The sequence below is a fragment of the Balaenoptera borealis genome, assembly GCF_965194805.1.
Source record: "Balaenoptera borealis genome assembly, chromosome: X".
In the NCBI taxonomy this organism is placed as follows: Eukaryota; Metazoa; Chordata; class Mammalia; order Artiodactyla; family Balaenopteridae; genus Balaenoptera; species Balaenoptera borealis.
Window position 1 is genome coordinate 61,666,334 of NC_138881.1, and position 26,447 is coordinate 61,692,780.

Consider the following 26,447-nt stretch of genomic DNA (forward strand, 5'->3'; position numbering starts at 1 on the left):
TGGATAATGTAACTTAACATTACCATCTCAAGATCTTTAACTTTATAATTTTTGCAAAGTATCTTTTGCCATGTAAGACAACATACTCACAGGATCCTGGAATTAGGATTTGGACATCTTTAATGAGGACATTTTTCTGCCTGTCACATAAACTTTCATCTCAGAAGCTAGGGAAAAAAAATAACAAAACAAACCCAAACATTTAGAATAAAAGAATAATAAAAGAAATAAAAAAATAGAAACAGACACAAAATAGAGACAATAAGCAAAGCCAATTTTGTTTATTGAAGAGATAGATGAAAGAAAAAGTAAATACACATTACCAAAATCACATATGAAAAAATGAATACCTTATGAGTCTACTCTTATTGAAAATAAAACATTATGAATAGCTGTATGAAACTATATATATATCTAAGATTAAATGAATGGCATTATTGGAAAAAATAACAAAAGAAAAAAATAGTAATCTGAACATTCTTTGAAAAAATTGAATTTTTTGTACTTTATCTCATAAAAATTATTTCAAATACAGATGGCTTAACTAGTTAATTCTTCCAAGTATTTAAAGAAGAAGATTTTTATTCAATAACCTTATACAAAATCTTTCAGAGAATATGTAATATCAAACAGTTCCCAGCTTGTTTTAGAAAACCAGCATAACTCTGATATGAAGACATGACTCAGTTACTACAAGAAAAGAATATTACAAGCCTATATAGATGCAAGATCCAAAAATTCTACAAAATAAAAGCTAATAACTTGCAGGGATATATGAAAAATACTATATTACAACACTCACTAGTATTCAGTCCAAAAATGCAAGATTTCTTTAATCTTCAAAAATCATTGTAAATCACATAGAAGGAAAAAAATACAGAGAAAATATATTTCATAAAATTCAATACAGATGTATAATTTTTTTAATCTCAGAAAATTTGGAATAGAAGAGGATTCCATTAATAGAAGAACATATTCAAAAATCGTACAGATGACAGAAATTTAATTGGGAAATATTTAATAAATTCCCTTTTGATTTTGGCACAAAGAAGAAATGTCCATCATCACTGCATTAATTCATTATTGCAATGGAGATCTTAGGCACTGCAATAAGCAGTGAAAGGTAATAAATGGTATGATTGTTATAAATGGGAAAAAGCTGTTACTTTTCACAGATGACAAAATTGTGTACATGTAAAGTCCAAATAATTATGCAAATTCATGTCAACTTAGGAAGAACCTTGAACCACATTCAGTGTGCAAAAATTAATTTTATCTTTATATTCTAACAGTAAGAAGTAAACACAATTGAAAAATATACTACTGGGCTCTAGCCAGAATGGAGTAACCCCTATCTTCTCTAGTTCCCTCTCTTAACAATTCAAAAGCATGGATATTATAAAACATAAAATAGCCCTGAAATGTGGAAAGAAGGTAATAGATTGTTTAGGTACCTTGAAACTTTAGGAACTTGGTCAGTTGCCTAGATCTTTATTTTGCCTTCCATTTACTGAATGGGGCATTGGAGAAAACTGTAACTCAGAATTATCGACAGACACAATAAATGGTGTTAGTGGGTCTCAACAAGGAACTGAACTTTCAATCCCTTCTTGGCGATAGTAAAGGATGCTTGGACTCACCCACCTGGGTGGTATCAGTGGGGCCAAGCACGGAGCTGGGTTTCCATGCCCACCCACCATCAATAAAACAGAATGAACAATGAAGGTCAGGGCTAGTCAGTACTTTCCTTTCCACACCAGTGTAGTGTCAGTGGGTCTCAGTAGAAAGCTGAACTTCCAACCCCACCAGACAGCAAAGGAGTGCTACTAGTCAACACATTGCTTTGCAACCCCTGGTGTCAGCAGGGCCCAGTAAGGAGCTAAACTCTTGTTTCCACCCAGAAGCAACAGGCAGTGTGAATTAGAACTCTGCTATTGCAGAGATAGTGTCAGCAGGTCCCAGCAAGGAGCTGAACTTACATTCCCACCAACAGCAAACAGTTAGCACTGATTGGCACACTGCTTTCCCAACTCCTGGTTTCAGCAGGGCACAGTAGAAAGCTAAATTGCTACTCTTACCATGGAACACCAGGTGGTGTGAGGTGGTGCTAGTTGGCAGTCCACACGCCCACTTCAATGTCAGTGGAGCCCAGTGGGGAGCAGAATTTCCACCCTGACTTAGTAGTAATGAGGTGACAAGGAGGCCAAAATGAGCTAATGTAAAGCACTGTGTGTTGATGTCTTTTTTTACAGGAGTAGTATCAGCGAAGCTCAGTAGAAAGTTCAACTTCCACCCTCACATGGAAACAACAAGGTGGTATGATGTGGAGCTGCTTGGCACTTTGCTTTTCCACAACCCTGGTGTCAGTAGGGACCAGCAGGAAGATGACACCCACCTCCACCTGCCCACAAAGAGGTGGAATGAGGCAGTACAAGGTAATGTTAAACAACATGCTGCTTTCCCCTTCTCTGATTTTGCACTTCCACATAGCAGCACCAAGACAGAAGGAGATGGTGTGAGGTGGTACTAGTTGGCACTTAATCTTCCTCTCCACTTATGTCAGCTAGGACAAGTGAGGAGATACCTTTCCACCCCCCAACAACAATGGCTGAAGCAAGGCAGTAAGAAGGTGTGCTAGTCAACACAGTACTTTCTCCCAGTCTGTTGTCAGTGGTGCCTAGCAGAGAGTTAAACCTCCACTCCCATGAAGCTGCAATAAGGCAGTTCCAGTAAGTGATCTATTGTTTCCAAAGAGGTGTAAGTAAAGCTCAGAAGAAAGCTGAAGTTCTATTTTTACTCACCAGCAAAAAGGTGGTGTGTGAGTCAGTACTCTGCATTTGCAAGAGTGATGTCAGTGGGGCATAACACGGAGTTGAACATCCATCCCTATTTAGACATGTATTCCATACCTAAAACAAGGTGATTTCATGATTTTAAAGGAAGACTAAATAGAAACCAGAGTCACACAAAATAAAATTTAAAATGTTCAGGATGCAATAAAAAAATGACTCAGCATGCTAAAAAACAAAACAAAACAAAAAACCCCACAATTTACATAAGATAAGAAAATAAACAGATACCAAAACTAGATCATTCAGATGAAGGAATTTTCTGACAAGTACATTAAATCAGCCATAATATAAGTGTTTCAACAAGCAGTTATGAGTATTTTTGAAACAAATAAAAATATAGAAAATCTCAACAAAGAAATAAAATATATAAAAAGAACCAAAGGGAATTCTATAAATGAAAAAATAGAGTAACTTAAACTAAAAATCAATGAATGGAGTAAAAAATAGGTTGGAAACAACAGATGAAAAAATCAGTAGGCTCAAAGAAAGATCAGTAGATTACCCAATCTGAACAATATGCCAAAAATAAACTAAAAACAAAGACACAGGAACCATGGAAAAATAACAAAATACATAACATTCATGTAGTCAGAATCCCACAAGGAAAGAAGATTGTGAGGGTGAAAAATATTTGAAGAAATAATGGCTGAATATTTCCCAAATTTGATGATAGGCATAAACATACTGACTTAGGGAAATGAACAAGTCCCAAATAGAAGAAATCCAAAGAAAGCAACACCAAGACACATAATAACCAAACTTATAAAAATTAAAGCCAAAAAAATCTCTGGAAAACAGCTAGAGAAACATGATGCATTACATAAAGGGAAACAACAATTAGAAAGGTAGCAGACTTCCAACTTGAAACTGTGGATACCAGAAGAAAGTGGCAAAATATTTTGTAAGTGGAAAAATAACTGTACAGAATGCATCAGGCCATAAAATTAACTTCCACAAATTTAAAAGTTTTGAACTCATACATAGTATGTTTTCTGATAATAATGGAATAAATGTACAAATAAATAACAATTATAACAGTAAAACCTCAACAACTTTTGAAATAAACAGCACAGTTCTAAATAATCACAGTTAAAAGGAATACTCAAAGGAAATTTATAATCATGTGGTATTAAATGAAAAAAAAATACTACATATCAACTTCTGTGCAATGACTAAAGTAATACCAAATTTATAGCACTGAATGCTTACATTAGATAAGAGTGGCAGCAAGAGAAGCAGAAAGGAACAAGGAAACTACAAAACAGCCAGAAAACAATAAGTTGCATTAGTAAGTTCTTACCTATCAATTATTACTCTAAATGTAAATGAACTGAATTTACTGATCAAAAGGCATGGAGTGACTAGATAGATTTTTTTTTAAAACCTAACAATATACTGACTATCAGAGACTCACTTCAGCTTCAACAAGATGCATAAGCTCAAAATGAAGAGATAGAAAAAATATTCCATGCAAGTGGAAAAAGAAAACAAGCAAGGGTAGCTATACTTGTGTTAGAAAAAAGAGACTTTAAGTCAGAAATGTTAAGAGTCAAAGAAGGTCAATTCATAATGAAAATGTGGTCAATTCATAGAAAGATATAATCTTCAATAACAAATTAACAAACCAAATTCAACAGCACATTAAAAATATCATACAACATAATCAAGCAGTATTTATCCCTGGGATGCAGGGATGGTTCAGCATACACAAATTAATAAATGTGATCCACCACATAAACAAAATTGAAGGATAAAAAAGTAAGATCACCTCAATACATGCAGAAAAAGCATTTGACAAAATTCAACATTCTTTTGTGATAAAAATAAAGCAAATATTATAAATAAATAAATATTTACTGTATTTTTATTTATTTATTTTAAGAATATATATATATGTATAACTGAATCACTTGTTTTTTTGGCTTCAAGGGGTCTTAGTTGCAGCACATTGGTCTTCGTTGAGGCGTGCAGGGACTTTCAGTGTGGCACAGACATTTTGTTGTGGTGCGCAGGCTCCAGAGAGCATGGGCTCTGTAGTTTGTGGCACACGGGCTCTCTCATTGAGGTGCATGAGCTCAGTAGTTGTGGCGTACGGGCTTAGTCGCCCCACAGCACGTGGGATCTTAGTTCCCTGACCAGGGATCAAACCCACGTCCCCTGCACTGGAGGCAGATTCATTACCACTGGACCACCAGGGAAGTCCCTTATTTTTTGTATTTTTTATGTTACTTATTTACTCTCAGAAAATAAAATATAAAGGAACATAGTAAAGATCATATATGACAATCCCACAGCTGATGTCATATTCATGGTGGAAAGCAGAAAGTTTTTCCTCAAAGATCACAAACAAGACAAGGATGTCCACTTTCACCACTTCTATTAAGCATAGTACTAGAAGTCCTATACAGAGAAATTAGCAAGAAAAAGGTACAAAAGGTAACCAAATCAGAAAAAAAAGTAAAATTTCTCTGTTTACAAGAAGATATGATACATATAGAAAACAATAAAGACTCCACTAAAATAAAGAAAACAAAACTGTTACAACTAATAAATTCAGTAAAGTTGCAGGATACAAAATCAATATACATAAATCAGCATTGTTCCTATACATTAACGATGAACTATTTGAAGAGAATTTAAGAAAATAATCCCATTTACAATAGCATCAAAAAATAAATTATTAAGAATACGTTTAACCAAGGAGGTGAAAGGTCTATATGCTGAAAACTATAAAATATTAATGAAAGAAATTGAAGAAAACACGAATAAATGGAAAGATATCCTGTGTTCATGTACTGGAAGAATTAGAATTAATATGGTTAAAATATTCATACTATCCAAAGTGATCTACAGATTCAATGCAATATATGTTAAAATTCAATGGCATTTTTCACCTACATAGAAGAAAGCAATCATAAAATTCGTATGAAACCATAAAAGATACTGAATAGCTAAAGAAATCTTGAAGCAAAATGGGCAAAGCTGAAGGCATCACACTTCTGGAATTTAAACTATATTTCAAAGCTACATTAATAAAAACAGTGCTGTAGGCATAAAAACAGACACATAGATCAATGGAACAGAATAGAAGAACAAGGTAAACACATGTATATGCAATCAATTAACTTTTGAGAAAGGCACAAAGAATACACAATAGGGAAAGAATAATCTCTTCAATAAATGGTGTTGAAGAATACTGATATCCATATGCAAAAGAAAAAAATTGGACTCCTATCTTACACCATACACAAAAATCAACTTAACATGAATTAAAGACTTGAATGTAAGACATGAAACCATAAAACCCTTAGAAGAAAACATAGGCAGTACACTCTTTGACATCATTCTTAGCAATACCTTTCTGGATATCTCTCCTCAGGCAAGAGAAACAAAAGCAAATATAAACAAATGAGACTTCATCAAACTAAAAAGCATCTGTACAGCTAGGAAACCATAAAAAGGGAAAAGGCAACCTATGGAATGAGAAAAAAATATTTGCAAACCATATATCTGACAAGGGATTATATCAAAAATATATAAAGAATTCAGAAGGAGATTGGTTCAAGATGGCAGAGTAGAAGGACGTGAGCTCACCTCCTCTTGCAAGAGCACCAAAATCACAACTAATGGCTGAACAACCATTGACAGGAAGATGGAACCCACAAAAAAAGATACCCCACATCCAAAGACAAAGGAGAAGCTGCAGTGAGATGATAGGAAGAGCTCAATCATGATAAAATCAAATCCCATACCCGCTGGGTGGGTGACCCACAAACTGGAGAACAAATATACCACAGAAGTTCTCCCACTGGAGTGAAGGTTCTGAGCCCCATGTCAGGCTCTCCAGCCTGTGGGTCCAGCAACGGGACTAAGACTCCCCAGTGAATCTGATGTTGACTGCAGGACTTCCACAGGACTGGGGGAAACAGACACTCCACTCTTGGAGGGCACACACAAAGTCTTGTGCACACCAGGACCTAGGGAAAGGAGCAGTGACCCCATAGGATACTGACCCCAAAATACTTACTACTGTTGGAGGGTTTCCTGCAGAGGCAGGGAGTGGCTGTGGCTCACTACAGGGACAAGGGCACAGGCAGCAGCAGTTCTGGGAAGTACCCATTGGTGTGAGTCTCCCAGAGGCAGCCACTAGCCCAACCATATAGCCTGTAGGTTATAGTGCTGGATCACCTCAGGCCAAACAACTAACAGGGGGGGAAAACAGTCCCACCCCTCAGCAGACAAGTGGATTAAAGTTTTACTGAGCACAGCCCTGCCCACCAGAGCAATACAAGTTTCTACCCACCACCAGTCCCTCCCATCAGGAAGCTTGCACAAGCCTCTTGGATAGGGTCATCCACCAGAGGGCAGAGAGCAGAACAAGAAGAACTACAACCCTGCAGCCTGCAGAAGGAAAACCACAATCACAGAAAGTTAGACAAAATGAAAAGACAAAGGATTCTGTTCCAAATGAAGGAATAAGATAAAACCCCAGAAAAACAATTACATGAAGTGGAGGTAGGCAACTTTCCAGTAAATATTTCAGAATAATGATAGTGAAGATGATCCAGGATCTCAGAAAAAGAATGGAGGCAAAGATTGAGATGATCCAAGAAATGTTTAACAAAGGCGTAGAAGAACTAAAGAACAAAAACAGAGCTGAACAATACAATAAATGAAATGAAAAATACACTGGAAGGAATCAATAGCAGAATAACTGAGGCAGAAGAACGGAAAAGTGACCTGGAAGACAGAATGGTAGAAATCAATGCCATGGAACAGAATAAAGAAAGAAGACTGAAAATAAATGAAGACAACATGAGAGACCTCTGGGACAACATTAAACATACCAACATTTGCATTATAGGGGTCCCAGAAGAAGAAGAGAGAGAGAAAGGACCGAAGAAAAATTATGAAGAGATAATAGTTGAAAACTTCCCAAACATGGGAAAGGAAGCAGTCAACCAAGTCCAGGAAGTGCAGAGAGTCCCAGGCAGGATAAAGCCAAGGAGTAACACGCTGAGACACATAGTTATAGAATTGACAAAAATTAAAGAAAAAGAGAAATTATTAAAAGCAACAAGGGAAAAATGACAAATAACATACAAGGGAACTCCTATCAGGTTATCAGCAGATTTCTCAGCAGAAACTCTGCAAGCCAGAAGGGAGTGGCAAATATTTTTAAAGTGATGAAAGGGAAGACACTATAACCAAGACTACTCTAACCAGCAAGGCTCTCATTCAGATTTGATGGAGAAATCAAAGTATTTAAGACAAGCAAAAGCTTAGAGAATTCAGCACCACCTGACCAGCTTTGCAACAAATATGAAAGGAACTTCTCTAGGCTGGAAACACAACAGAAGAAAAAGACCTACAAAAACAAACCCAAAACAATTAAGAAAATGAAAATAGTAACATACAAATCAATAATTACCTTAAAGGCAAATGGATTAAATGAGCAAACCAAAAGAAACAGACTCTCTGAGTCAATAAAAAAACAAGACCCATATATATGCTGTCTATAAAAGACCCACCTCAAACGTAGGGACACATACAGACTGAAAGTGAGGGGATGGAAGAAGGTATTCCACGCAAATGGAAATCAAAAGAAAGCTGGAGTAGCAATACTCATACCAGACAAAATAGACTTTAAAAAAAAGACTGTTACAAGAGACAAAGAAGGACACTATATAATGATCAAGGGATCGATCCAATAAGAAGATATAACAATTGTAAATATTTATGTACCCAACATAGGAGAACCTCAATACATAAGGCAAATGCTAACAGCCATAAAAGGGGAAATTGACAGTAACACAATCATAGTAGGGGACTTTAACACCCCACTTTCACCAATAGAGAGATCATCCAAAATGAAAATAAATAAAGAAACACAAGTTTTAAATGATACATTAAACAAGATGGACTTAATTGATATTTATAGGACATTCCATCCAAAAACAATAGAATACACTTTCTTCTCAAGTGCTCATGGAACATTCCCCAAGATAGACCATATTTTGGATCACAAATCAAGCCTTGGGAAATTTAAGAAAATTGAAATCATATCAAGTATCTTTTCTGACCACAATGCTATGAGACTAGATATCAATTACAGGAAAATATCTGTAAAAAATACAAACACATAGAGGCTAAACAATACACTACTTAATAACCAAGAGAAAAAAAATTAAAAAAAAACCAAGAGATCACTGAAGAAATCAAAGAGGAAATCAAAAAATACCTAGAGACAAATGAAAATGAAAGCAAAATTTATGCAATGCAGCAAAAGCAGTTCTAAGAGGGAAGTGTATAGCAATACAATCCTACCTCAAGAAACGAGAAACATCTCAAACAAACAACCTAACCTTCCACGTAAAGCAATTAGAGAAAGAACAAAAAATCCCCAAGCTTAGCAGAAGGAAAGAAACCATAAAGATCAGATCAGAAATAAATGAAAAAGAAATGAAGAAAACAATAGCAAAGATCAATAAAACTAAAAGCTGGTTCTTGGAGAATATAAACGAAATTGATAAACCATTAGCCAGACTCATCAAGAAAAAAAGGGAGAAGACTCAAATCAATAGAATTAGAAAGGAAAAAGGAGAAGTAACAACTGGCACTGCAGAAATACAAAGGATCATGAGACATTACTACAAGCAACTATATGCCAATAAAATGGACAAGCTGGAAGAAATGGACAAATTCTTAGAAAAGCACAACCTTCCGAGACTGAACCAGGAAGAATTAGAAAATATCAACAGACCAATCACAAGCACTGAAATTGAAACTGTGATTAAAAATCTTCCAACAAACAAAAGCCCAGGACCAGATGGCTCCACAGGCGAATTCTATCAAACTTTTAGAGAAGAGCTAACACCTACCCTTCTCAAACTGTTCCAAAATATAGCAGAGGGAGGAACACTCCCAAACTCATTCTACGAGGCCGCCATCACCCTGATACCAAAACCAGACAAAGATGTCACAAAGAAAGAAAACTACAGGCCAATGTCACTGATGAACATAGATGCAAAAATCCTTAACAAAATACTAGCAAACAGAATCCAACGGCACATTAAAAGGATCATACACCATGATCAAGTGGGGTTTATCCCAGGAATGCAAAGATTCTTCAATATACGCAAATCAATCAATGTGATACACCACATTAACAAATGGAAGGATAAAAACCATATGTTCATCTCAATAGATGTAAAACAACTTTTTCACAAAATTCAACACCTATTTATGATAAAAACCCTCCAGAAAGTAGGCACAGAGGGAACTTACCTCAACATAATAAAAGACATATTGACAAACCCACAGCCAACATCGTTCTCAATGGTGAAAAACTGAAACCATTTCCACTAAGATAAGGAACAAGACAAGGTTGCCCACTCTCACCACTATTATTCAGCATAGTTTTGGTAGTTTTAGCAACAGCAATCAGAGAAGAAAAAGAAATAAAAGGAATCCAAATCAGAAAAGAAGAAGTAAAGCTGTCACTGTTTGCAGATGACATGATACTATACATAGAAAATCCTAAAGACTCTACCAGAAAACTACTAGTGCTAATCAGGGAATCTGGTAAACTAGCAGAATATAAAATTAATGCACAGAAATCTCTTGCATTCCTATACACTAATGATGAAAAATATGAAAGTGAAATTAAGAAAACACTCTCATTTACCATTGCAACAAAAAGAATAAAATACCTAGGAACAAATCTACCTACGGAGACAACGACCTGTATGCAGAAAACTATAAGACACTCAGGAAAGAAATTAAACATGATACAAACAGATGGAGAGATATACCATGTTCTTGGATTGGAAGAATCAATGCTGTGAAAATGACTATACTACCCAAAGCAATCTACAGATTCAATGCAATCCCTATCAAACTACCACTGGCATTTTTCAGAGAACTAGAAAAAAATTTTTCACAATTTGTATGGATACACAAAAGGCCCCGAATAGCCAAAGCAATCTTGAGAACGAAATATGGAGATGGAGGAATCAGGCTCCCTGACTTCAGACTATACTAAAAAGCTACAGTAATCCAGAGAGTATGGTACTGGCAGATAAATAAAGAAATATACATCAGTGGAACAGGATAGAAAGCCCAGAGATAAACCCATGCACATATGGTCACCTTATTTTTGATAAAGGAGGCAAGAATATACAATGGAGAAAAGACAGCCACTTCAATAAGTGATGCTGAGAAAACTGGACAGCTACATGTAAAAGAATGATATTAGAACACTCCCTAACACCATGCACAAAAATAAACTCAAAATGGATTTAGGACCTAAGTGTAAGGCCAGCCACTATAAAACTCTTAGAGGAAATCATAGGCAGAACACTCTATGACATAAATCACAGCAAGATCCTTTTTGACCCATCTCCTAGAGAAATGGAAATAAAAACAAAATTAAACAAATGGGACCTAATGAAACTTGAAAGCTTTTGCACAGCAAAGGAAACTATAAACAAGACGAAGAAACAACCCTCAGAATGGGAGAAAATATTTGCAAATGAAGCAACTGACAAAGGATTGATCCCCAAAATTTACAAGCCCCTCAATATGAAAAAACAAATAACCTAATCCGAAAATGGGCAGAAGACCTAAATAGACATTTCTCCAAAGAAGGTATAGAGATTGCCAACAAACACATGAAAGGATGCTCAACATCACTAATCATTAGAGATATGCAAATCCAAACTACAATGAGGTATCACCTCACACCAGTCAGAATGGCCATCATGAAAATATCTACAAACAATAAATGCTGGAGAGGCTGTGGAGAAAAGGGAACCCTCTTGCACTGTTGGTGGGAATGTAAATTGATACAGCCACTATGGAGAACAGTATGGAGGATCCTTAAAAAACTAAAAATAGAACTACCATACGTCCCAGCAATCAAACTACTGGGCATATACCTTGAGAAAACCATAATTCAAAAAGAGTCATGTATCACAATGTTCATTGCAGCTCTATTTACAATAGCCAGGATATGGAAGCAACCTAAGTGTCCATTGACAGATGAATGGATAAAGAAGATGTGGCACATATATACAATGGAATATTACTCAGCCATAAAAAGAAACGAAATTGAGTTATTTGTAGTGAGGTGAACGGACCTTGATTCTGTCCTACAGAGTGAAGTAAGTCAGAAAGAGAAAAACAAATACCATATGCTAACACATATACATGGACTCTAAAAAAAAAATGATCCTGAAGAACCTAGGGGCAGGACAGGAATAAAGACGCAGATGTAGAGAATGGACTTGAGGACACAGGTAAGGGGAAGGGTAAGCTGAGACGAAGTGAGAAAGTGACATGTACTTATATGTACTACCAAATGTAAAATAGATAGCTAGTGGGAAGCAGCTGCATAGCACAGGGAGATCAGCTCGGTGCTTTGTGACCACTTAGAGGGGTGGGATTGGAGCATGGGAGGGAGACGCAAGAGGGAGGAGATATGAGGATATATGTATATGTATAGCTGATTCACTTTGTTATAAAGCAGAAACTAACACACCATTTTAAAGCAATTATACTCCAATAAAGATGTTAAAAAACAGAAAGAAATCTGGTGCATTTTTTTACATTAAAAATGAACAATCAGAAAGATAAATTAAGGCAATAATCCCATTTTCTATCACATCAAAAAGAATAAAATACCTAGGAATAAACCTACCTAAGGAGGTAAAAACCTGTACTCCTAAAACTATAAGACACTGATGAAGGAAATGGAAGATGACAAAAACAGTTGGAAAGATACACCACATTCCTGGTTTGGAAGAACTAATATTGTTAAAATGACCATACTACCCGAGATAATATACAGATTTAATGTAATCCCTATCAAAATACCAATGGCATTTTTCACAAAACTAGAACAAGTAGTTTTAAGATTTGTATGGAAACACAAAAGACCCTGAATAGGCAAAACAATCTTGAGAAAGAAGGACAGAGCTGGAGGAATCATCCCTCCAACTTCAGACTACATTAAGTAATCAAAGCTAAAGTAATCAGCACAGTATGGTGCTGGCACAAAAACAGACACATCGATCAATGGAACAGGATAGATAGACTAGAAATAAACCCACGCACTTACGGAAAATTAATCTACTGCACAGGTGGCAAGAATATACAATGGAGAAAAGGCAGTCAATAAAAGGTTCTAGGGAAACTGGACAGCTACATGTAAAAGAATGAAATTAGAACATTGTCTAACACCATATACAAAAATAAACTCAAAATGGATTAGAGACCTAAATGTAAGACTGATACTATAAAAGTCCTAGAGGGAAACATAGGCAGATCCCTTTTTGACATAAATTGCAGCAATATTGTTTTGGATCTGTCTCCTAAAGCAAAGGAAACAGAAGCAAAAATAAACAAATGGGACCTAATTAAACTTAAAAGCTTTTGCACAGCAAAGGAAACCATTGAAAAACAAAAAGACAACCTACTGAATGGCGGAAGATATTTTCAAATAATATGACCAATAAGGGATTAATATCCAACATATGTAAGCTACTCATACAACTCAACATCCAAAAAGCAAACAACCTGATTTTAAAAATTGGCAGAAGACCTGAATAGACATTTTTCCAAAGAAGTCATAGAGATGGACAATGGATACATGAAAAGATGCTTAACATCACTAATCAATGGTATGCAAATCAAAACCACAATGAGATATCACCTCATACCTGTCAGAATGGCTATTATCAAAAAGACAACAAATAGCAATTTTGGGTAAGGATATGGAAAAAAGGGAACCCTTGTACACTTTTGGTGGGAATGTAAATTGGTGAAGCCACTGTGGAAAACAGTATGGAGGTTTCTCAAGAACTAAAAATAGAGCTACAATATGACCTAGCAATTCCACTCCTGGGTATATAACCAACAAAACCCCCAAAATATGGGTTTGAAAAGATACATTCATCCCAACGTTCACAGTAGCATTATTTACAATTGCCAAGATATGGAAACAACCTAAATGTCCATCAACAGATGAATGGATAAAGAAGATGTGGTATACATATATATACATATATATATATATATATATATATATATATATATATATATATGAAAAAAGTTTTGCCATTTGCAGCAACATGGATAGACTTGGAAGGCATTATGTTACGTGAAATAAATGTCAGACAGAGAAAGACAAATACTGTATGATGTCACTTATATGTGGAATCTAAAATCTACAACAAACTAGTGAATATAACAAAAAAGAAGCAGACTCACAGATATAGAGAACAAACTAGTAGTTACCAGTGGCGGGGAGGAGGGGCAACATAGGGATGGGGGGGTGGGATGCACAAACTATTGGGTGTAAGATAGGCTCAAGGATGTATTGTACAACACGGGGAATATAGTCAATATTTTGTAATAACTGTAAATCTAAAGTAACCTTTTAAAATTGTATTAATTCACTTTGTTGTACAGTATAAACTAACACAATATTGTAAAGCAACTATACTCCAATAAAAAATTAATTAATTAATTAAATTGTATGAAAATTTTATAATAAATAAATAGAAATTCTCACAGTCTTCATCTATTCTTATCCCCAACTCAGTAGCATTCCTTTGTTAATGTTTTGAACTCTTTATCTGTAAATTGTTTATTTTTGTTTCATTAGTTTTTTGAGGGAATTTCTCTTGCTCTTTCAATTGAAACAAATTCCTCTGTCTTATTTTTGATTACCTTTCTCTGTCTCTATGAAATCAGGTGAATGAGTTGTGCATTGCAGTCTTGAAGGGGTTTCCTTGTCTGGGAGTTTCCCTATACAGTCTGCATGTGCCCAGTGGCTTTGGTGGGAGAGCTGGATCTGATGTGAACATAAGTTTTGTTTTTCCCATTGTGTGCTGGCAGCTATCAGTGTGATAGTAGGTGTGGCCAGAGATGGAGGGCTAGGGCCAGAGCCAGGTTGAGCCTGGTCTTCTCTGCTCAGTGGCCATCACCACCCTATTGGGAGTGGGGTTAGGTCCCAAGTTCCTGGAGCAGAAACCCTAAGGTTCAGGTCCAAGCTGGCTCCATTCCTTTCAAGTGTGTGCTCTCCCTGTTCCCAGCACCAGCACCTTCGCCCTAGAGAGGAGCAGTGCTGGAGCAAGAGGGACTGTCATGGGTGCTTGACATAGGTTGGGGTACAGACTGTGGCAGTCTGGCTACAGTCAGAGATCTGGACCACTTCTGATGCACTGCCTCCATTTGTGCCAGTAATGGCTGCTCACACCCTGCACAGAGGCTGGTCCAGGTCTGAGACACCTTGGTGCCTCACAACAAAGCTCTCCCCTCAGTCATGACAGCCCTCACCCCAGTGTGGAGCTTTGTCATGAAGCAAGCGTGGCAGAGTGAGTGCTTGTTTCAGGCTGGGGCATGCGCTGGGGTGGTCATAGGAAAGTGGCCAGCGACCTGTGCAGTTTAAATCCATCCTCTTGCCCTGTTTTGGGAGCCAGCAAGGAGAATCCAGGCTTCTGACTGCCCTCCTGTTATTCCTACCGACCCTCCGACCAGCCAAGGGGACTCATCTTCCTGGTGTTGGACACCAGGGCTGGGGTGCCCAATATGTGGCTCCAACTGCTCTCTCCCCAAGGAGGAGCAACAGTAGCAGTGGTACCTGAGACCTCTCTCTCCAGACTTGAAGGTGCCCATCATTTCTGGCCCCCCACTCCCAGCCCGAAGCGGTGGCACCCATGAACGTGACAACCCCAGACAAGGCAGAGGCACCCACAATGCCAGCTCCCTCTCCACCCTCCCTCTCTCCCAATAGCGGCGGAGCCCGAGACACAGGAAACTTCAGACATGGCAGTAGCATCCACCATACCAATGCCCCAGGAAGCAATACCAGCGACATGAGCAGCAGCAAGGCACCAGTGACCCGGAAGGCATAAGCAGTGAGGATCCTTGCACCAGAGAAACCTCTGACAGAGGCAGTGAATATTGGAAAGTGCAAACTCTCAAATAATGATGGGAGGCAGCTCAGATAAAGAGCAAAATCGTGTGCTATAGCACCACCTACTGTAAACCAAAAGAAAGACCTCTAATGTCTAAACGAATTATTAGAATCAGGTGGGGAAAAAAATAAAGCTTTACCCGAAGAAGAAAACTGTTCACTACTTCAAATGTGCCAACATAGGAGCAACATATCAAGCACAACTCAGCACTGTATCACAAAAAGAAAATAACAATTCTCCAAAAACCAAATTTAAAGTCACAGAATATTGTGATCTAACTGATTTAACACATTTTTATTTCACTTTTTTCCATTTCTTTATAAAATGGTGATCTCCTCACTAGCAGCTCTCTCCCCTAGACTGGGGTGTGGTCTAACTGACAGAGAATTCAAAATAGCTGTCATGAAGAAACTCAGTGAGCTACAAGAAAACCATACAACCCAGCAATCCCACTACTGGGCATATACCCTGAGAAAACCATAGTTCAAAAAGAGTCATGTACCAAAATGTTCATTGCAGCTCTATTTACAATAGCCAGGACATGGAAGCAACCTAAGTGTCCATCATCAGATGAATGGATAAAGAAGATGTGGCACATATATACAATGGAATATTACTCAGCCATAGAAAGAAATGAAATGGAGGTATTTGTAATGAGGTGGATGGAGTTAGAGTCTGTCATAAAGAGTGAAGTAAGTCAGAAAGAGAAAAACAAATACAGTATGCTAACACATATATATGGAACCTAAGGAAAAATTTTAAAAGGCCATGAAGAACCTAGTGGCAAGACGGGAATAAAGACACAGACCTACTAGAGAATGGACTTGAGGATATGGGGAGGGGGAGGGGTGAGATGTGACAGGGTGAGAGAGTGTCATGGACATATATACACTACCAAATGTAAAATAGATAGCTAGTGGGAAGCAGCCGCATAGCACAGGTAGATCAGCTCTGTGCTTTGTGATTACCTAGAGGGGTGGGATGGGGAGGGTGGGAGGGAGGGAGATGCAAGAGGGAAGAGATATGGGAACATATGTATATGTATAACTGATTCACTTTGTTATAAAGCAGAAACTAACACACCATTGTAAGGCAATTATACTTCAATAAAGATGTTTAAAAAAAAAAAACTCAGAAAGTCAATTCAATGAGTTCAGGAAAAAAATTAATAAACAGGAAGATTGCCTTACCAAAGAGACTGAAACCTTAAAAAAGAACCACAAATTCTGGAGCTGAAGAATTGGATAAATGAGATGAAGAATGCATTAAAAAACATTGGAAATAGAGTAGAATTTATGGAAGAGTGATATGAAAGCTAGAAATGAAAGCTAGTGATATGAAAGCTAGAAATCTAGAAGTGATACAGGTATAAGAGGAGAAAGAATTGAGATCTTAAAAAAAGAAATTCTACAAGAACTATCCAACCCTATGAGAAAGAACAACAATAGGAAAATGCATATCCCAGAAGGAGAAGAAAGAGAGAAAGGAGTAGAGAGCTTATTTGAAGAAATAATAGCTGAGAACTTCTGAAACCTGGAGAAGGAACTGGATATACAAGTCTATGAAACTAAGAAAACACCTAATTAACACCATGCAAAAGGACCTTCTACAACACACATTATTTTAAAATTGTCAAAAGTCAATGAGAGGGCACTGCTGGGAACTCTGAGGGTGCAGAAGGGGCTGACGTGTGGTGGCTTGAGGACAGGAAAATGAGGGCCAAAAAGAGCCTGCCATGTGGCTGACAAGGTCTTGGTGCTCCAGCCGGGGGTCAGGCCTGTGCCACTGAGGTGCAAGAGCCGAGTTCAGGACATTGGTCCACCAGAGACCTCCTGGTTCCATGTAATATCAAACAGTGAAAGCTCCCCAGAGATCTCCATCTCAACGCTAAGACCCAACTCCACTCAACGACCAGCAAGTTACAGTGCTGGACATCCTATGCAAAACAACTAGCAACACAGGAGCACAACCCCACCCATTAGCAGAGAGTCTGCATAAAATCATAATAAGGTCACAAACACCCCAAAACACACCACCAGACTCAGTCCTGCCCACCAGAAAGACAAGATACAGATTCATCAACCAGAACACAGGCACCACTCCCCTCTACCAGGAAGCCTACAAAACCCATGGAACCGAACTTAGCCACTGGAGGCAGACACCAAAAACAACGGGAACTATGAACCTGCAGCCTGTGAAAAGGAGACCCCAAACACAGTAAGTTAAGCAAAATGAGAAGACAGAGAAACACACAGCAGAGGAAGGAACAAGGTAAAAACTCACCGGACCAAACAAATGAAGAGAAAATAGGCAGTCTACCTGAGAAAGAATTGAGAGTAATGATAGCAAAGATGATCCAAAATCTTGGAAATAGAATGGAAAAAATAAAAGAAACGTTTAACAAGGACCTAGGAGAACTAAAGAACAAACAAACAATGAAGAGCAACACAATAAATGAAATTTAAAATTCTCTGGAAAGAAACAGTAGCAGAATAACTGAGGCAGAAGAACGGGTAAGTGACCTGGAAGATAAAATAATGGAAATAACTACGGCAGAGCAGAATAAAGAAAAAAGAATGAAAAGAATTGAGGACAGTCTCAGAGACCTCTGGGACAACATTAAACACACCAACATTCGAATTATAGGCGTCCTAGAAGAAGAAGAGAAAAAGAAAGGGAATGAGAAAATATTTGAAGAGATTATCATTGAAAAGTTCCCTAATATGGGAAAGGAAATAGTCAATCAAACCCAGGAAGGGCAGAGAGTCCCATACAGGATATATCCAAGGAGAAACATGCCAAGACACATATTAATCAAACTATCAAAAATTAAATACAAAGAAAAAATATTAAAAGCATCAAGGGAAGAACAACAAATAACATACAAGGGAATCCCCATAAGGTTAACAGCTGATCTTTCAGCAGAAACTCTGCAAGCCAGAAGGGAGTTGCAGGACATATTTAAAGTGATGAAAGGGAAAAAACTACAACCAAGATTACTCTAACCAGAAAGGGTCTCATTCAGATTCAACAGAGAAATTAAAACATTTACAGACAAGCCAAAACTAAGAGAATTCAGCACCACCAAACCAGCTTTACAACAAATGCTAAAGGAGCTTCTCTAGGCATGAAACACAAGAGAAGAAAAAGATCTACAGTAACAAACCCAAAACAATTGAGAAAATGGTAGTAGGATAATACATATTGATAACTACCTTAAATGTAAATGGATTAAATGCTCCAAGCAAAAGACATAGACTGGCTGAATGGATACAGAAACAAGACCCATATATATGCTGTCTACAAGAGACCCACTTCAGACCTAGGAACACATACAGACTGAAAGTGAGGGGATGCAAAAAGATATTCCATGCCAATGGAAATCAAATAAAGCTGGAGTAACAATTCTCATATCAGACAATATAGACTTTAAAATACAGACTATTACATGAGACAAAGAAGGACACTACATAATGATCAATGGATCAATCCAAAAAGAAGATATAACAATTGTATATATTTATGCACCCAACATAGGAGCACCTCAATACATAAGGAAAATGCTAACAGCCATAAAAGGGGAAATTGACAGTAACACAATCATAGTAGGGGACTTTAACACCGCCCTTTCACCAATGGACAGATCATCCAAAATGAAAATAAATATGGAAACACAAGCTTTAAATGATACATTAAACAAGATGGACTTAATTGATATTTATAGGACATTCCATCCAAACACAACAGAATACACTTTCTTCTCAAGTGCTCATGGAACATTCTCCAAGATAGATCATATCTTGGATATCAAGCCTTGGTAAATTTAAGAAAATTGAAATCATATCAAGTATATTTTCCAACCACAACTCTATGAGACTAGATATCAATTACAGGAAAAAATCTGTAAAAAATACAAACACATAGAGGCTAAACAATACACTACTAAATAACGAAGACATCACTGAACAAATCAGAGGAAATCAAAAAATACCTAGAAACAAATGACAATGAAAACATGATGACCCAAAGCCTATGGGATGCAACAAAAGCAGTTCTAAGAGGGAAGTTTATAGCAATACAATCCTACCTGAAAAAACTAGAAAAATCTCAAATAAACAACCTAACCTTACACCTAAAGCAATGAGAGAAAGAAGAATTAAAAAACTCCCAAAGTTAGCAGAAGGGAAGAAATCATAAAGATCAGATCAGAAATAAATGAAAAAGAGCTGGGCAAGATGGCGGAAAAGTAAGACGCGGAGATCACCTTCCTTCCCACAGATACATTTGAAATACATCTACACGTGGAACTACTCCTATAGAACACCCACTGAATGCTGGCAGAAGACGTCAGACCTCCCAAAAGTCAAGACACTCCCCACGTACCTGGGTAGGGCAAAAGAAAAAAGAAATAAAAGAGACAAGAGAATAGGGACAAGACCTGCACCAGTGGGAGGGAGCTGTGAAGGAGGAAAGGTTTCCACACACTAGGAAGCCCCTTCGACAGCGGAGAATGCGGGTGGCAGAGGGGGGAAGCTTCGGAGCCACGGAGGAAAGCGCAGCAACAGGGGTGCAGAGGGCAAAGCGGAGATATTCCCACACAGAGGATCGGTGCCAACCAGCACTCATCAGCCCGAGAGGCTTGTCTGCTCACCTGCTGGGGAGGGCGGGGGCTGGGAGCTGAGGCTTGGGCTTCAGAGGTCAGATCCCAGGGAGAGGACTGGGGTTGGCTGCGTGAACACAGCCTGAAGGGGTTAGCGCACCACAGCTAGCCGGGAGGGAGTCCAGGAAAAAGTCTGGAGCTACCGAAGAAGCAAGAGACTTTTTCTTGCCTCTTTGTTTTGCGGTGCGCAAGGAGAGGGGATTCAGAGCGCCACCTAAACGAGCTCCTGAGACGGGCGCGAGCCGCGGCTATCAGCGCGGATCCCAGAGACGGGCATGAGACGCTAAGTCTGCTGCGGCCACTACCAAGAAGCCTGTGTGTGAGCACAGGTCACTCTCCACACCGCCCCCCCCTCCCAGGAGCCTGTGCAGCCCGCCACTGCCAGGCTCCCGTGATCCAGGGACAACTTCCCCGGGAGAATGCACGGCGCGCCTCAGGCTGCTGCAACGTCACACTGGCCTCTGCCGCCGCAGGCTTGCCCCACATCTGTACCCCTCCCTCCCCTGGACTGAGTGAGCCAGAGCCCCTGAAGCAGCTGCTCCTTTAACCCCGTCCTGTGTGAGCAAAGAACAGATGTCCTCAGGCGACCTACACGCAGAGGCGGGCCCAAATGCAAAGCTGAACCCCAGGAGCTGTACGAACAAAGAAGAGAAAGGGAAATCTCTCCCAGCAGCCTCAGAAGCAGCGGATTAAAGCTCCACAAACAACTTGATGTACCTGCATCTGTTGAATACCTGAATAGACAATGAATCATCCCAAATTCAGGAGGTGGACTTTGGGAGCAGGATATATTAATTTTTCCCCTTTTCCTTTTTTTGTGAGTGTATATGTGTATGCTTCTGGGTGAGACTTTGTCTGTATAACTTTGCTTTCACCATTTGTCCTAGGGTTCGGTCTGTCCGTTTTTTTTGTTTGTTTGTTTTTACTTTAAAAAAAATTTTTCTTAATAAATTTTTTCTTAAGAATTTTTTCCTTACTTTTTATTTTAAAACATTAAAAAATTTTTTCTTAATAATTTTTTTCTTGTTTTTTATTTTAAAAAATTAAATTTTTTTCTTAATACTTTTTTCTTAATAATTTTTTTCTTACTTTTTATTATAAACAATTAATAAATTTATTTTAAAAAATTAAAAAATATTTTCTTAATAAATTTTTTCTTAATAATTTTTTTTCATATTTTTTATTATAATAGCTTTATTTTATTTTATTTTATCCTCTTTCTTTCTTTCTTTCTATTTTTTCTCCCTTATATTCTGAGCCGTGTGGATGAAAGGCTCTCGGTGCTCCAGCCAGGCATCAGGGCTGTGCCACTGAGATGGAAGAGCCAAGTTCAGGACACTGGTCTAAAAGAGACCTCGCAGCTCCGTGTAATATCAAATGGTGAAAATTTCCCAGAGATCTCCATCTCAACGCCAAGACCCAGCTCCACTCAACGACCAGCAAGCTACAGTGCTGGACACCCTATGCCAAACAACTAGCAACACAGGAACACAGCCCCATCCATTAGCAGAAAGGCTGCCTAAAATCATAATAAGGCCACAGACACCCCAAAACACACCACCAGACGTGGACGTGCCCACCAGAAAGACAAGATCCAGCCTCAGACACCAGAACACAGGCAATAGTTCCCTCCACCAGGAAGCCTACACAACCCACTGAACCAACCTTAGCCAGTGGGGACAGATACCAAAAACAATGGGAACTACGAACCTGCATCCTGTGAAAAGGAGACCCCAAACACAGTAAGATAAGCAAAATGAGAAGACAGAAAAACACACAGCAGGTGAAGGAGCAGGGTCAAAACACACCAGACCTAACAAATGAAGAGGAAATAGGCAGTCTACCTGAAAAAGAATTCAGAATAATGATAGTAAAGATGGTCCAAAATCTTGGAAATAGAATAGACAAAATGCAAGAAACATTTAACAAGGATGTAGAAGAACTAAAGAGGAACCAAGCAATGATGAAAAACACAATAAATGAAATTAAAAATACTCTAGAAGGGATCAATAGCAGAATAACTGAGGCAGTAGAACGCAGAAGTGACCTGGAAGATAAAATAGTGGAAATAACTACTGCAGAGCAGAATAAAGAAAAAAGAATGAAAAGAACTGAGGAAAGTCTCATAGACCTCTGGGACAACATTAAATGCACCAACATGCGAATTATAGGGGTCCCAGAAGAAGAAGAGAAAAAGAAAGGGACGGAGAAAATATTTGAAGAGATTAGAGTTGAAAACTTCCTTAATATGGGAAAGAATATATTCAATCAAGTCCAGGAAGCACAGAGAGTCCCATAAAAGATAAATCCAAGGAGAAACACACCGAGACACATATTATGCAAACTATCAAAAAATAAATACGAAGAAAACATATTAAAAGCATCAAGGGAAGAACAACAAATAACATACAAGGGAATCCGCATAAGGTTAACAGCTGATCTTTCAGCAGAAACTCTGCAAGCCAGAAGGGAGTGGCAGGATATACTTAAAGTCATGAAGGAGAAAAACTTACAACTGAGATTACTCTACCCAGCAAGGATCTCATTCGGATTTGATGGAGAAATTAAAATCTTTACAGACAAGCAAAAGCTGAGAGAGTTCAGCAGCCCCAAACCAGCTTTACAACAAATGCTAAAGGAACTTCTTTAGGCAAGAAACACAATAGAAGGAAAACACCTACAATAACAAACCCAAAACATTTAAGAAAATGGGAATAGAAACATACATATCGATAATTACCTTAAATGTAAAGGGATTAAATGCTCCCACCAAAAGACACAGACTGGCTGAATCTATACAAAAACAAGACCCATATATATGCTGTCTACAAGAGACCCACTTCAGACATAGGGACACTTACAGACTGAAAGTGAAGGGATGGAAAAAGATGTTCCATGCAAATGGAAATCAAAAGAAAGCTGGAGTAGCAATTCTCATATCAGACAAGATAGCCTTTAAAATAAAGACTATTACAAGAGACAAAGAAGGACACTATATAATGATCAAGGGATCGATCCAAGAAGAAGATATAACAATTGTAAATATTTATGCACCCAACATGGGAGCACCTCAATACATAGGCAAAGACTAACAGCCATAAAAGGGGAAATCGACAGAAACACAATCATAGTAGGGGACTTTTACACCCCACTTTCACCAATGGACAGATCATCCAAAATGAAAATAAATAAGGAAACACAAGCTTTAAATGATACATTAAACAAGATGGACTTAATTGATATTTATAGGACATTCCACCCAAAAACAACAGAATACACATTTTTCTCAAGTGCTCATGGAACATTCTCCAGGATAGATCATATCTTGGGTCACAAATCAAGCCTTGGTAAATTTAAGAAAATTGAAATCGCATCAAGTATCTTTTCCGACCACAACGCTATGAGACTAGATATCAATTACAGGAAAAGATCTGTAAAAAATACAAACACATGGAGGCTACACAATACACTACTTAGTAACAAAGTGATCACTTAAGAAATCAAAGGGGAAATCAAAAAATACCTAGAAACAAATGACAATGGAGACACAACGACCCAAAACCTATGGGATGCAGCAAAAGCAGTTCTCAGAGGGAAGTTTATAGCAATACAAGCCTACATCAAGAAACAGGAAACAACTCGAATAAACAACCTAACCTTGCATGTAAAGCAATTAGAGAAAGAAGAACAAAAAAAACCCCAAAGCTAGCAGAAGGAAAGAAATCATAAAGATCAGATCAGAAATAAATGAAAAAGAAATGAAGGAGACAATAGCAAACATCAATAAAACTAAAAGCTGGTTCTTTGAGAAGATAAACAAAATTGATAAACCATTAGCCAGACTCATCAAGAGAAAAATGGAGAAGACTCAAATCAATAGAATTAGAAATGAAAAAAGAGAAGTAACAACTGACACTGCAGAAATACAAATGATCATGAGAGATTATTAAAAGCAACTATATGCCAATAAAATGGACAACCTGGAAGAAATGGACAAATTCTTAGAAATGCACAACCTACCGAGACTGAACCAGGAAGAAATAGAAAATATGAACAGACCAATCACAAGCAATGAAATTGAAACTGTGATTAAAAATCTTCCAACAAAGAAAAGCCCAGGTCCAGATGGCTTCACAGGTGAATTCTATCAAACTTTTAGAGAAGAGCTAACACCTATGCTTCGCAAACTCTTCCAAAATATTGCAGAGGGAGGAACACTCCCCAACTCATCCTACGAGGCCACCATCACCCTGATACCAAAACCAGACAAAGATGTCACAAAGAAAGAAAACTACTGGCCAATATCACTGATGAACATAGATGTAAAAATCCTCAACAAAATACTAGCAAACAGAATCCAACAGCACATTAAAAGGATCATACACCATGAACAAGTGGGGTTTACTCCAGGAATGCAAGGATTCTTCAATATACGCAAATCAATCAACGTGATATATCATATTAACAAATTGAAGGAGAAAAACCATATGATCGTCTCAATAGATGCAGAGAAAGCTTTTGACAAAATTCAACACCCATTTATGATAAAAGCCCTGGAGAAAGTAGGCATAGAGGGAACTTTCCTCAACATAATAAAGGCCATATATGACAAACCCACAGCCAACATTGTTCTCAATGGTGAAAACCTGAAACCATTTCCACTAAGATCAGGAACAAGACAAGATTGCCCATTCTCACCACTATTATTCAACATAGTTTTGGAAGTGTTAGCCACAGCAATCAGAGAAGACAAAGAAATAAAAGGAATCCAAATCAGAAAAGAAGAAGTAAAGCTGTCACTGTTTGCAGATAACATGATACTATACATAGAGAATCCTAAAACTGCCACCAGGAAACTCCTAGAGCTAATCAATGAATTTGGTAAAGTAGCAGGATACAAAGTTAATGCACAGAAATCTCTTGCATTCCTATACACTAATGATGAAAAATCTGAAAGTGAAATTAAGAAAACACTCCCGTTTACCATTGCAACAATAAGAATAAAATATCTAGGAATAAACCTACCTAAGGAAACAAAAGACCTGTATGCAGAAAATTATAAGACACTGGTGAAAAAAATTAAAGATGATACAAATAGATGGAGAGATAAACCATCTTCTTGGATTGGAAGAATCAACATTGTGAAAATGACTCTACTACTCAAAGCAATCTACAGACTCAATGCAATCCCTTTCAAACTACCACTGGCATTTTTCACAGAACTAGAACCAAAAATTTCACAATTTGTATGGAGACACAAAAGACCCCGAATAGCCAAAGCAATCTTGAGAACGAAAAATGGAGCTGGAGGAATCAGGCTCCCTGACTTCAGACTATACTACAAAGCTACAGTAATCCAGACAGTTTGGTACTGGCACAAAAACAGAAACATAGATCAATAGAATAGGATAGAAAGCCCAGAGGTAAACCCATGCACATATGGTCACCTTATCTTTGGTAAAGGAGGCAAGCATATACAGTGGAGAAAAGACAGCCTGTTCAATAAGTGGTGCTGGGAAATCTGGGCAGGTACATGTAAAAGTATGAAATTAGAACAGTCCCTAACACCATACACAAAAATAAACTCAAAATGGAATAAAGACCTAAATGTAAGGCCAGACACTATCAAACTCTTAGAGGAAAACATAGGCAGAACACTCTATGACATAAATCACAGCAAGATCCTTTTTGACCCAACTCCTAGAGAAATGGAAATAAAAACACAAATAAACAAATGGGACCTAATGAAACTTAAAAGCTTTTGCACAGCAAAGGAAACCATAAACAAGACCAAAAGAAAACCCTCAGAATGGGAGAAAATATTTGCAAATGAAGCAACTGGCAAAGCATTAATCTCCAAAGTTTACAAGCAGCTCATGCAGCTCAATATCAAAAAAAAAAAAAAACGCAATCCACAAATGGGCAGAAGACCTAAATAGACATTTCTCCAAA

General features: G+C 37.8%; 1 long non-coding RNA gene across 1 annotated transcript in view; it reads left to right on the forward strand.

Moving 5' to 3' along the window:
* Window positions 1-654: 654 nt before the first annotated feature.
* Window positions 655-26,447, forward strand: part of LOC309620852 — a 76,448-nt gene continuing 50,655 nt past the window's right edge. The window contains exon 1 of the long non-coding RNA XR_014239700.1: window positions 655-9,143. This is a non-coding gene — a long non-coding RNA (uncharacterized lncRNA). The remainder of the gene's footprint in view (window positions 9,144-26,447) is intronic.